At 23.9% G+C, this 12597-nt stretch overlaps 1 protein-coding gene across 4 annotated transcripts in view; it reads left to right on the forward strand.

Annotated features, from left to right (window-relative positions):
• LOC119684775 (14-3-3 protein zeta) overlaps positions 1–12597 on the forward strand; it is a 47681-nt gene that overhangs the window by 18522 nt on the left and 16562 nt on the right. The window contains exon 1 of one of the 4 annotated variants that reach the window (XM_038098891.1): positions 7779–7934. The exons of the other annotated variants lie outside the window; for them this stretch is intronic. The gene's annotated coding sequence lies outside the window, so the exon portion shown is untranslated. Of the gene's footprint in view, positions 1–7778; positions 7935–12597 lie in introns of those variants that run through there. 4 annotated transcript variants of the gene reach the window in all.

Raw genomic sequence — 12597 nt, forward strand, 5'->3', positions numbered from 1 at the left:
AATTATTTTTCTTTACTAAATTTTTTAAGAAGCATACATATGTAGGTATGTCTAATTTAATGTTACATATATTTCTGCTATTTCGAAGTTATTTGAATGGAATTAATAGTAAAATCTAGCTATAATTAGTTATCTACCTTAAGGCATTCAATCTAAATATAATCCTTTAAATTTATAACACACATACATACACAATTTCAATCCTTTGAAGTTCCATTTTTCTATATTTCAAATATTGAACAAATATAAATATAGAGATTTTGCTTAAACCTTTACAACATTTTTAAGAAGTACAACTTATTTTTGGTATAAATTGAAATTTTAAGCTGTTGTAATACTATTTAACCGTCTCTGTATACAAAAAAGTGTTTTATTTATCAAGAGCTTATGCCAAATGCTATACCAGGCAATTTTGCTTTCCTTGTCATCGTCGTCATTGGAACACATGATATTTATATACAGTTTACGGAGATAGAGCTCAAAACACGAGTAAAAATATTACAAAAAAAATTCCTCGTTTGCAAGGTTGGTTTGCTTCAATCCATCTACTCACTCATCATACCCCAGAAAGCAAGTGGTTGTGTGTTGTCATTCTCTCAGGTTCTTGTTGTATGTGCTCTCTCTTAAAAAAATGGAATAAAAAAAATTATGAAATTGCGCAAGGACACGTTATTGATTTTATTTTATAACATCATTATTCTTATCCAGCTCATTGCAATGCCCACGATTTTATCGGAATTGGGTGTAATTTAAAGGTTTGCTAGTTGGGCTGTGTGTGGAAGATGTGGTATCAAGTATGATATTGTGTAGTATAGGGTTAAAAAGGATTATTGAATGCAAACATATAAAATTGCAAAGAATGTAATAGGATGTATATATGTGCGAGTTGGCTCGTAAATTCATATGAAATGATATGCATGCATGTATGTATCTTTATATGTTTGTAGGTCGTTAGTACAAATCGTTTCTTTTTGTTGGTAAGCTAAGCTATTGGATTTAGATTATTGCCTTAAGAACCAATTAAAACCAGTGTATTTATTTAGTTTCAGATTTAAAAATGTTTAGAGGAAATAATATATTTCTTATTATTAGGTAGACTTCTTAGAATAAAGAGACAAAATAACGAAAACTTAAATAAAATTATATCCAAATATGATATATGAAGTATATATCATACTTCATATCAATATTCATAAGTTTAATATTGAGTTCTTTTATACACGTACATTTTTCCATTAATATCAAACGTACATAATACGTTTGTAATATGTAATAGAACATAATTTTTAATTTTTTTTTGATTAATCAAATTAATTTTTATATTGAAAAAGTTTATTAAGTATTACCTTAAGTTATTTTTAATTCTTAAGCACAAATTTAAGCCCAGTATTTCCATTAAAAAATGCTGTAACCTGAATGATCTATTGTGTGAAGTACATTCTGACATAAAATGTTCTAAATAAATCATTTATTATAATAAATGGTATTATAATAAATTCATGTTGAGAATACGATTTATTACTATATATGTTATTGTATATATGTAAAAAATAACTCTTGTTACAATAAATTATATTATATGTATGTGAAAAATGACCTGTTTTACAATAAGTTATATTAAATATATATGTAAAAAGTGTTATTTATGACAATAAATTGTATTATATATATGTAAAAAATGTTATTTATATGTTATTATATGTATGCAAAATAATGCAATTTATTTCAATAAATGATATTGTGTGCATATAAAAAAATAGAAACTTATTGCAATAAATGGTATAACATGTATGTTTAAAATATTATTTATTACAATAAATGGTTGTTGGTATATATATATGTATGTAAAAAATGCCATTGGTTAAAAAAAAATTGTATTGCATATATGCATTGCAATTTATTATAATAAATGGTATGTATGTATATAACAAATGTTGTTTATTATAATAAATGTACTTATTGTAATATATTTTATGATAAATGCAATTCACTTATTCTCACAAACACCCATATTAACTATTACAATAATTATATTACTAGATTTATTTTAAATAAAATACTGGGCGGTATTGATTAGTAGTGATGAGACATTATGAGTTCGTATGTATAATGAAGTAAAGGAAGACCAAAACAAAAGCGTATGTTTTGCTTATCATAATAAATCGAAAAGAATAACATTGAAACACTTATTTTGAAAAAATAGTTATATTTCAGTATACAAATATGAAGTGATAATATAATAAGTCATTATGATATTTTTATTTCTTTGTTTTATTGTAAGTATTTGGATTATTAGAAATGTTTAGGGTACAACAAGTGTCTTGTTGACCAACACTATTAAGAGATTTTTCATAGAAAAATAAATATTGTTGCCATGCAGTCTTGTGTATATATAAGGATAAGTAGTTTGTTTTTTTGTTTACAATTGAGACCTTGTCCTTAACAATTGCTAGCATTACTAAATTTTTTTCCTAAGCACATAGTGTGTGGTATGGGTATCTACAAATAAAAAAAAAATTGTTTTTATGTATAAAAAAAATGAAATTAAAATGAAAATGAAAATGCCAATTTTGCTTGCAAGCTTTCATTATTTTTCAAATTTCTTACATCTAACCTTTGAAAAGTGTAGCTGCGCATTTGATATTTCTATATCAATTTAATTGTATTTCACAGTGAAACATAATATTATTTGTACTGTACATGTAGCAAATGTTGTTTGATTTTTTGTTTTTATTAATACGCCAAATTCTGTTAGAGTAAGTGCTTTTGTCCATACAAGTAGTTATAAATGTTAAATACAAAAATGTTTTCTTATAAATTATTTAGTACACATAATATAACATTGGATGGAACTGTGTTATAAATGAAATATTTATTTTATTGCAGTTTTTTTTTTTGTGTATTTTGAATTTACTTGACCTTATTTTGTACGTAACTATATATAAAATATAACATGTATGACATAGATTCACTTTTACGTCACCCCACCATACAAATTTTCACATTTATATACTTAAAATATTTTTCTGTTTCGTTAAAAGTTTAGTCAACTTGTGTTTACTTGTATGAGTACATTTAAACCATATCCGGTAGAAACAAATTGGTTTGCTCTATTTGATTTCCACTTTCTAAGATATTTCTTCAACCAACACTAAGAAAAAGTTGTAATTCTATTATAGAGGGAAAGGTTGAAATGGGAATAGGAAGAAAATTAGAGCGAACAAACTACGAACATTTGAAAAAGGATCTTACTAATTTATAAAATAAAAAAAAATAGTTCTTGGATAATAAGGATGTTGTTGCTAATGGAAGTGAATTTATAAAAAAAAATTTTTATATGTATCAATAATACCATTTTTATAGTTTTCCTTAAGTTGTATTTTCAATTTGTTATATTTTTTTTTATATGTGAAACTATAAAATTATCATATATATTTTTTGTAATTAAAGACAATAAAGCAAAATTTATATAATGTGAGCATAGCTTCTTCACTTTTAGAGTAGCCTATTTGAATCGCTTTCTATATGAAGTTCCGATAGCTGTTTTGCTCAGTACTTCATCGTCAATGACGAATGGCTCCGGAAGATAAACCTAACCTTTTTTTGTAAAGAAGTTACTAGATTTTTGGTTTGTTGATTGACGTCTATGCATTCCTTGGTAGGTGTTTTGTTTCAATTCTCCTCTTATCAACCATCTACGGGAGGGTTTCATTTATCTGCCATCTGGGGATGCTTTTCTAAAGAGGTTACAGAGTCGCCGGTGAGCAAATAATTAAAGTACGATTTATTAAAAAAATGTCTGTTAAGATTACATGGTCTGAAAATTATTAAATACTTTCTAAAATAACTAAACATAAAAATTAAAAGTTTTTCTCATAGAACAAATACCAATTCATATTATCTAGTTCTATAAAAATACAAAAAACAGAAACAACGAAAAAAAAGATTTAAAATAAATGTTTAAAATAATGTTTTCCAATAGTTAAGACCTTGTCGAAGTGTGTTTGTAGAGCAGAAATAATTTTATTCAAGTGAAAACTAAATAAGCGATATAAATTAATTTAAGTAAGCCTTTATATATTAGTTTTTAATTCAATAAGTGTTTTAATTATAAAAACACTAGAAACCAAGTTATTTTTACCGCACCTATTAAAGGTTGTTGCTTCTATTACATTACCACCTTTTGTTAGCAGCTCTTCTATTCTATTAAGTAACCGATTGTTTCACTTCATTGGCTTGCTGTTTTGCTTCTCTACTTTGCTATACTGATACTGATATCGTTTTATTTATGTACGCTAGTGCAACTTTTAATTAAGTCTTTTCCCTTCAAACCCTTAATACACAAAATTGTTCATTTAAATACCCTTTCATGTTCAGACAAAATACATTGAACATTTATAGAGATACAAAATATATTTACCTACAATATTAAGCACATTGCTTTCACATAATGCTTCCCACCCATATACGCCATGGTATGGAAAAAATTGTATCGACTCATTGAACCCAAAATTAAACAGCAGTGGAGCACAGTAGCGATTTCAGATAGTATTCTGTGGAACGAACTGTTATTTTGCATTCAAAAAAAAAAAAAATTGAAAGTATCGGCGAGCAACAACAATCCATTAATTTTTTGAAAATTCAATTAATTTTGTAAATCTGTTAATATTTGCTACTTTTACGAATAAAATTGAGTATTGGCCAGTGATAATTTTAAACATAAAATATTTTTAATTATAATTTGTTAATAAGAGCGACTCCAATTTGAAGACACTGAAATTTTGCTATAAAAATACATATTAAAATAAAAAGAAAAACGTGTTGTGGAGAAACTATAATTATTTATATTTTTACTAACATATACTGATAAATGTGTATCAGTGACTATATTCAGTTTTTTAATATACATATATTTTAATATATTATTTTTTTTTTAAATAATTGATTATAATTAATTAGTTTTGCAATATTAATTTTTAATACAATCAATATCTCATAATTACAACACAATATATTTGCCAGGTTATTTTAGATTAACCTGGCTGTTCGTAAGCCACACATTGACTGGTTGCTGGTCCCTAGCGGTACCAGTTGAAGTAAGACGTCTATGTGTATTTATCACTAATTCACTTTTCATCCCCAACAAATGTTTTATATTTATAGTAGACATTGTGTAGGTTATCACGATTTTTTGTAAATCTAAGAAATGTTTTATCTTCATCTTTTTGAATTGTGGAGCAAAATGGAGGACAATAACATAAAAGTTGTTCCAAACTCTGCTTTATTCCAAATAAATACTAAATAAATAAATTAATAAATAAATAAATTAATAAATAAATAATAAGTAAGTAATAAATAATTAATTAAATGATTATAACACAAAGATAAAACGGTATTTGTGGATCTACGCGTTATAACTATGGGACACTTCTTTTAACTAAGTTCTAGAAAAAATCCAAAGATTGCAGACAAAAACATTAAGAAATATCTGCAGAACTCTCTGGTATATAAAAAGTACAACTATCTACAAGAACCTAAAAGTTAATCTGAAGATTAATGAGATCCTGAAAATAAGCCGTAACTAGGACTCAATAGCTAGCTCAAACACCCTTATAATTAGTAAGAAAATTTTTATTAGAAAATTGCCCAAACAAGATTAATTGAGGTTCATGAACTAGACTTTAAATAATCTTACTTAATATTTATATCTTGGCCAATCTTACTTAAAAATGGATAATATTTTTTCACTATCTTCCCACTCCCGTAAATATGATATTATTTATAAGATATATGTTTACTGAAAGTAGATAAGGAGTAAAAACGTTGATGTTGTTTCCAATGCGAATTTATAATAACTTAATTTAAAAGATAAAATATCCATTATTAATATTTTTATTGCTTCTTGATTCTTCTTCTTCTTGAGTTAGTGTTATTACGCTAGGCTTTAACTAGGCTAAAAAAAAAATCATATCATTTATTTGTCTTTTAGTTGATGACGGACCTTAAATCAGCATATCTTCCTGAGAGTCCAGAAGTGGACTTGAGGATTGTTAGGGCGGGGTTAATTAGCGTATCAACTTTAGTGAATAATTTTAGAGCTCTGTCTCTGATATATTTGTTCACTGAGTCAATCCTAAGATCTCTATGTATGTCTGTTGATCTAATATACCATGGAATCTTAAACAGTTTTCTTAAAGCCAGGTTTTGAGCTATCTGTAATTGCTGTTGTATTGTATAGAATATCAAATATGAATTTCAATAAAAACCAAGTTCACTGAAGAATAAATTTCTTGTTTTATATTTAATTTTATCTAGTAAAAACAGAACTCAGTTTGAATTAAAAGTCATTTTCAATTTCTGTAAAATCTTTTAAATAATTTTAAAGGTTTTTGAATTTAAATATATTACTTTTAAATAATACTGAATGAAGGGCTTGATAAATTCACATTGGCTTGAAACTATAGCAAGTAAGTGTGTATTTTTAATAAATCTTAACTTGGTATAAAATAAAAAGTATTTCTTTGTGCAATAATTATTAATGGTTAGTCAAGTAAGTTAGCTTATTTTCTTCTAGACAATTTTCAGTTTGTTACAGTTCTAAGAATAACTTTTAAAAGTGCTCTCCTTTCATAAATTCTGAATACAGTAAATACACAGTATGCAATGCTTTCTTTTTATAACATTGCTTACAAGTATATGTTGGGGCACGAACTACTTACTATACTACTCTACTGCCAGACATCATTAGAGACATAAGTGAAGTGTTTGACGTGTATATATACATATATAATGAATAACACCTTTAGTGTGCAATTCACATTAAAGTATTTTCTCTAAGAAGTCATTATATTAGCTAGCTAGCTATCTACCCAATTACATTTATACTAGAATCTCACATAAATTAGTATATATCATGCTGTCAATTTCTGGAAATATAAGTGTGAATCTATGTTCATGTGTTGCTGCTTGAAGTCTGTACAACTTTATTGTCACGTAGTATATTCTCATCTTTTCTTCTCGTATACCACTTCATTGTGTGTATTTACAGTCGCTAAATTTGTAGTTGTTTTCAGATTTACAACACTTTTTACCAGACTGGTGCTTGCCTGTCGCCTGCCTTTTCACCGACCTGGTCTCTGACTTGGTCTCCAAATTGCTGCTTACTTTACTTGCTTCGTCTGTATCTGTATCTGCAAATCTGCAGTATGTGTTACCGCCAATTTTGCATAGCCAGCGTTGAGACTCCTCACATCATCCCTATTTTTTTTTTTTTTTTATAAATTTTTTTGTTTTTATTTTTTTTTTGGTATGCTCAAGTTGAACTGATTTGCGCTGTATCTGTTCTGGCTGTGGCGCAACTTTCATTTTATTTCATACCAAACTATGCCATACCATACCATGCCATGCTTTGCCATTCTATTCCATTTCACATTGACGCAGTCGAACTAGAAGTGGAGTATTTCTTCTACTGCTCACGTTATTGGCTTTAGTTGATATTTTAGTCTTGTCCCAGTCGGTTTAGTAGTAAACGTTGCCAATAATTGTTATAAGTCGTAACTCTACAAATGCGTACGTGCGTGTGTGGTTGTTGGTCTGGCCTTTGAAAATCACTTCTTTTTTTTATTAAAATTACATTTTTCTCAATCCAAAATAAATTTATTTATAATTTGATTAAATAAATTGTGCGTTTTTAGAACACTTCTACGTATTCCATAATTGATGTAATTTTTTTTTTAATAAACCGCTAATAGATTTCTATTTTTGCAAATACTCTTTAGTGATTATTTTCAGATCTTTGCACGCTGTGAAAATGTAATGTAATAAAATTAAATTTAAATAAAATATTTATGTGGAATGTTATTCAAATACATAAAATTGGAAAGGAAAGAATATTCTAACGGATAAATTTTTTTATTTGAACTCAAAATACACAGGTTATTATTATTAAATTAAGAAAAAATTATTATATTAGAGTACAGAAAAAAGAAAAAACTTGTATATATATATATATGTGTATATAATTAATTAAAAATTTTCTTTGAAATCAGCATTATTATAATAGAGTTACAAATTTTAAAATTGTTTTACTTGAACTCTCATTGTGTTATTTTCTTAATTACTTTTTTCCATTAATGTAGGGATAAAACAGCTTAAAAATAGTGAGTCAGTTTCTTTAATTATCATAAGTTTTAATTTTAATTGTGCCAGTTAAGTAGAATATTTTTAAGATATGAACTGCTCTTCAAACCACAGCTTCAGATTAACATTAAAAATATATAATAAAATATAATTTTATTTATAATTCTTTATTAATATTCATATGTTTTCTTTTTAATATATTATTTTTAACAACTTATTTCCATTAGCACTTCAGTGACTCAGTTTTAAATATAAATATTTATACTAAATTACACTTATATTTTATAATTTTTTAAATTACAGCGTTATCGTAATTATATTAATTTTTTTTTTGAGTTTAATTATTGTTTTAATGTTATTATTTACTGTTTTATTTAATATTAACTAAAGCTAACATCGCATTACACACTCTAAAATAAGCGCAATCTATATTCAAGATATACTTCTATAAATATTATTTCTGTTTTAATGGAACATATAGTAATTACAGTGGATCTGCCAAATGATCACAGTCATTATTGATTAAAACTGCTTTGGATAGTAAGAAGCCACATTTTATCAAACACCTTACTCTTATTGAGTAAAAGTGTCATTATGATAATAAACTATTATTTTTTTAATTATTTTTTATTTAGTCATTATTGAGTAAAAGCGATTTAGTAGATACACACTTAAGTTTTATCAAACACCACAACGATTATTAACTGTTGCTTTATTTTTTTTATTTTCGTTATTGTTTTAACTGTTTTGTAAGTTCTGTTGTTATATATAATAGTTTTTTTAATATCTTATAAATTGGTTTATAATATATATGAAATAGATATATTTATTTATATAACTGAATTTAAAATTTAAATTAATTTAATATCAATAATAGACTTTAGAATAAAATAATAATTTTTTATATCCAGAAGTAAAAATCTGAGTCGTATATATATATTATATATAAAGTATTTTACAACTTAACTATTGCATTTCCAGGTTTGTTATTCCTTAAAAAAATATATTTAAATTTATAAACTACTCGCAACATTTTCATATATCAATCAAACTGCATTTGCATTTGTATGTAAAAACCGCCTACATAATTTGAATATGCAACGGAACTGTATCTATAACATAATAAGTACAGAAGTACAGTATTATAAAAAAGCAAAATTTTGCAGAAAAATTAGTTGGCTATTTATTTTTTGGTTATTCTGTATTCTTTATGTCATATATAATTGTTTGTATGACTACAAGTCTATGTAGGCGAACTTAAATATGCTTAAACCTACGCTTTTTGATACAATAGATTCCGTATATAATATGTGTACGAGCGAGTATAAGCTACTTTAAGTATTATGGTATTATGGTATTATTAATATAGAAATAAAATATTTTCATAATTAGTTTTTTTTAATGAGATAAGGGAAAAAATCGTTTGAATGCATAAGGAATTTAACTAATAAAATAAAAATAAAATAAATTGCATCTAGTAAATTATTAAATTGATATTTCTAACCTTATAACCTTTATAAAAACAAAAATAAGCCACAAAATAACATATAAAAAAATACAAATGCAATTTTTTCTTTTACACATATACAATTTGCAAATTATCGTATTTTTATTTATTGAAAATGTCAATATAGGTTTTCTACAGATACTTTTAAACCGAATGGAACTTTTATTATTTTCTTATTTTCTTATTTTAGTTTATTTTTATGTGCTGCGTAATGTGTATATTTGAATATAAATTTGCAACAAAAACGATGATACTATATGAATTTATTCATATTACTTATTTTAATGCATATGCATAAACTAAGTACTGATTGCATTTTTGATTACCTGATAAGTATATATTAATTATATATATAACTATTTGTATAAATAAAAAATCAGAATAAAAATTTATATAAATTATAAACAAAATTATAATTAAATTAAACAAAAACATATTAAAGAAAATATAATATAAAATTAAAAAAATATATTATAAAATAATAAAAATATAATATAAAATAAAAAAAAATATATAAAATAAAAATATAATAAAAAAAGGTTATAAAATAAAAAAAGTTTGTAAAATAAAAAATGTTATAAAAATATATTATAAAAAGAAAGTTATAAAATAAAAAAATGTTATACAATAAAAAAATGTCATAAAATAAAAAAATGTTATACGATAAAAAATGTTATAAAATAAAAAATGTTATAAAATAAAAAAATATGAAATAAAAAAATGTTATCAAATAAAAAAAATGGTATAAAATAAAAATATGTTACAAAAATAAAATGTTATAAAATAAAAAAAAATATGAAATAATAAAATTTCATTTTATTAAAATTATTTTTCTTTATTAAAATTATTTTTCTTTATTCAAATTATTTTTCTTTATTAAAATTATTTTTCTTTATTAAAATTATTTTTATTTTATTTATGTTGTTTTTTGTTTATATGTTTTTTTTATGTATATGTGTTTTTTTCTTTATATGTTTTTTTTTATTTATATGTTGTTTTTTTATTTATATGTTGTTTTTTTATTTATATGTTGTTTTTTGTTTATATGTTTTTTTTATTTATATGTTTTTTTTTTGTTTATGTTTTTTTTTTGTTTATGTTTTTTTTTTATTTATGTTTTTTTTATATGTTTTTTTATTCATATTTTTTAATATTATTTTTATTAAATTTTATTATTTTTATTTTATTTATATTTTGCATATGTTATTATTTTCTTTTGTTTATTTGCCTTTTAAATTTTTTTATGATAATTTTTTTATTGTATTTTACATTTATGTATAGCAAAGTTCATGTCTTCCTACACTAAATTAAATTACGTTCATTTTGTTACTTGTTGTATGTACTTTTATCTCAAGTAAACCCTCACGCCCATTATGAAATGCGTTCGTATTATTTTACCTTACAATGTACTCGTTTATTAAATGATGTATTTCGGTTTTCTTACTTAACTTGTAATTAATTTTGGCAAAGATCCTTCTTTGTATCTCAGTGAAACGAGAAGTTTTCAATTGTGTTACTTACTTTTATATAATAATTAAAATTTATGTATCTTTTGTTTTATTTTGTTTAATTTTTTTATTTTTAATTTTTTAATCAGAAAGTCGTAGTATCACAAAAATAATTTTGTTATAATGTGTAAATTGAAAACCAAGTAGTACGTATATAACAAAAGATACAATGTAATTTGGAAATAATTTATTTTTTCTTTTTATGTTGCCAATTCCCTTGACGACAGAATTTTATTCTATTATGAAAATCAAAAGCTTTTCCTTCTCTACATTCACCTTTGCATTTAATTTAATTATATCTGAAAAGCTTTTCATTTGCCAATTTATTGCAATTTTTTTTTTATTATAGCGACAAACAAATTTTCCCCCAAAATTTGTTGAACTTTCATTTTCACTCTTAGGATTTTCACATTTTATCACATTTTTAACACGCGTCAGAGACTTTTTGCGTTTATTGTCAATATAACTTGGATTTTCTTTTTAATTATTTGCTATTTTCAGTTGAAATTTTTAGAATTTTATATTTTTTATATTCTTTTGTATATATTATACCGAGGAATAAAATGAACGCATATCTGTAAAATTGAATGTCAAGTATACATTTATTTTTTCCCCATATTATACATATCAGCCACAATAAGATATACTAAAAAAATATGTGAAGATAATTTTATAATACAAAGTCAAGAAGCAATTTAAATGATTATCACAAGATTTTCTGTCATGTGTATTTAATTTATGTAGTCATCATAGTGTACTGAACTTTCCAACTGTAGACTTGGATTGATTATTACGGTGAAGGTCAGTCGCATAAAAATATTAATTATTATTATTATTTTTTTTTTTTTTGTAATTATAAAGTCCTTTTAAGTATTTCATTTAATTTTACACTTTAGTATTCTTAGAGTTAAGTTTAATATATATAGTAAAGTTCAATTTTCTGAACCATTTTCTAAAGTAATTAAATGAAACATTAAAAATGAATTAAAATAAATTAAATTTGTCGAAAGTTAAATTGGTATCAAATCCTTCCAAGAATTAAATCAAAAATAATATATATACTACTGAAGATAATCTGGATATTTACTTACATTCATATATGTACTTGCATACATATATATATTAAATATGCTGTTAAAATAATATAGTCAATATCAGTAGTAAAAGAGAATATGACTCAGCAACAATATATATTATAAAATCATTTTCGGTTATTTTTAAGTATGTAATTTATTATGGTTTAGTGACCTTTTTGAATGTCCTGAACTACAATAATAGTAAGGGTTATTCTCAAAACCACAAAACTTGTGGCTTTAATCCATTAACAATAATTAAACATTTTTTAAACATGTTAAGCTCTCCGAATTACTCTATTCTCTATCCATTACATTTTAATATCATTCAATAACAAAGAATTTTTTAATATTATTTCAATTTCCTCTT

Source organism: Teleopsis dalmanni, chromosome 2 (genome assembly GCF_002237135.1).
Source record: "Teleopsis dalmanni isolate 2A chromosome 2, ASM223713v2, whole genome shotgun sequence".
In the NCBI taxonomy this organism is placed as follows: Eukaryota; Metazoa; Arthropoda; class Insecta; order Diptera; family Diopsidae; genus Teleopsis; species Teleopsis dalmanni.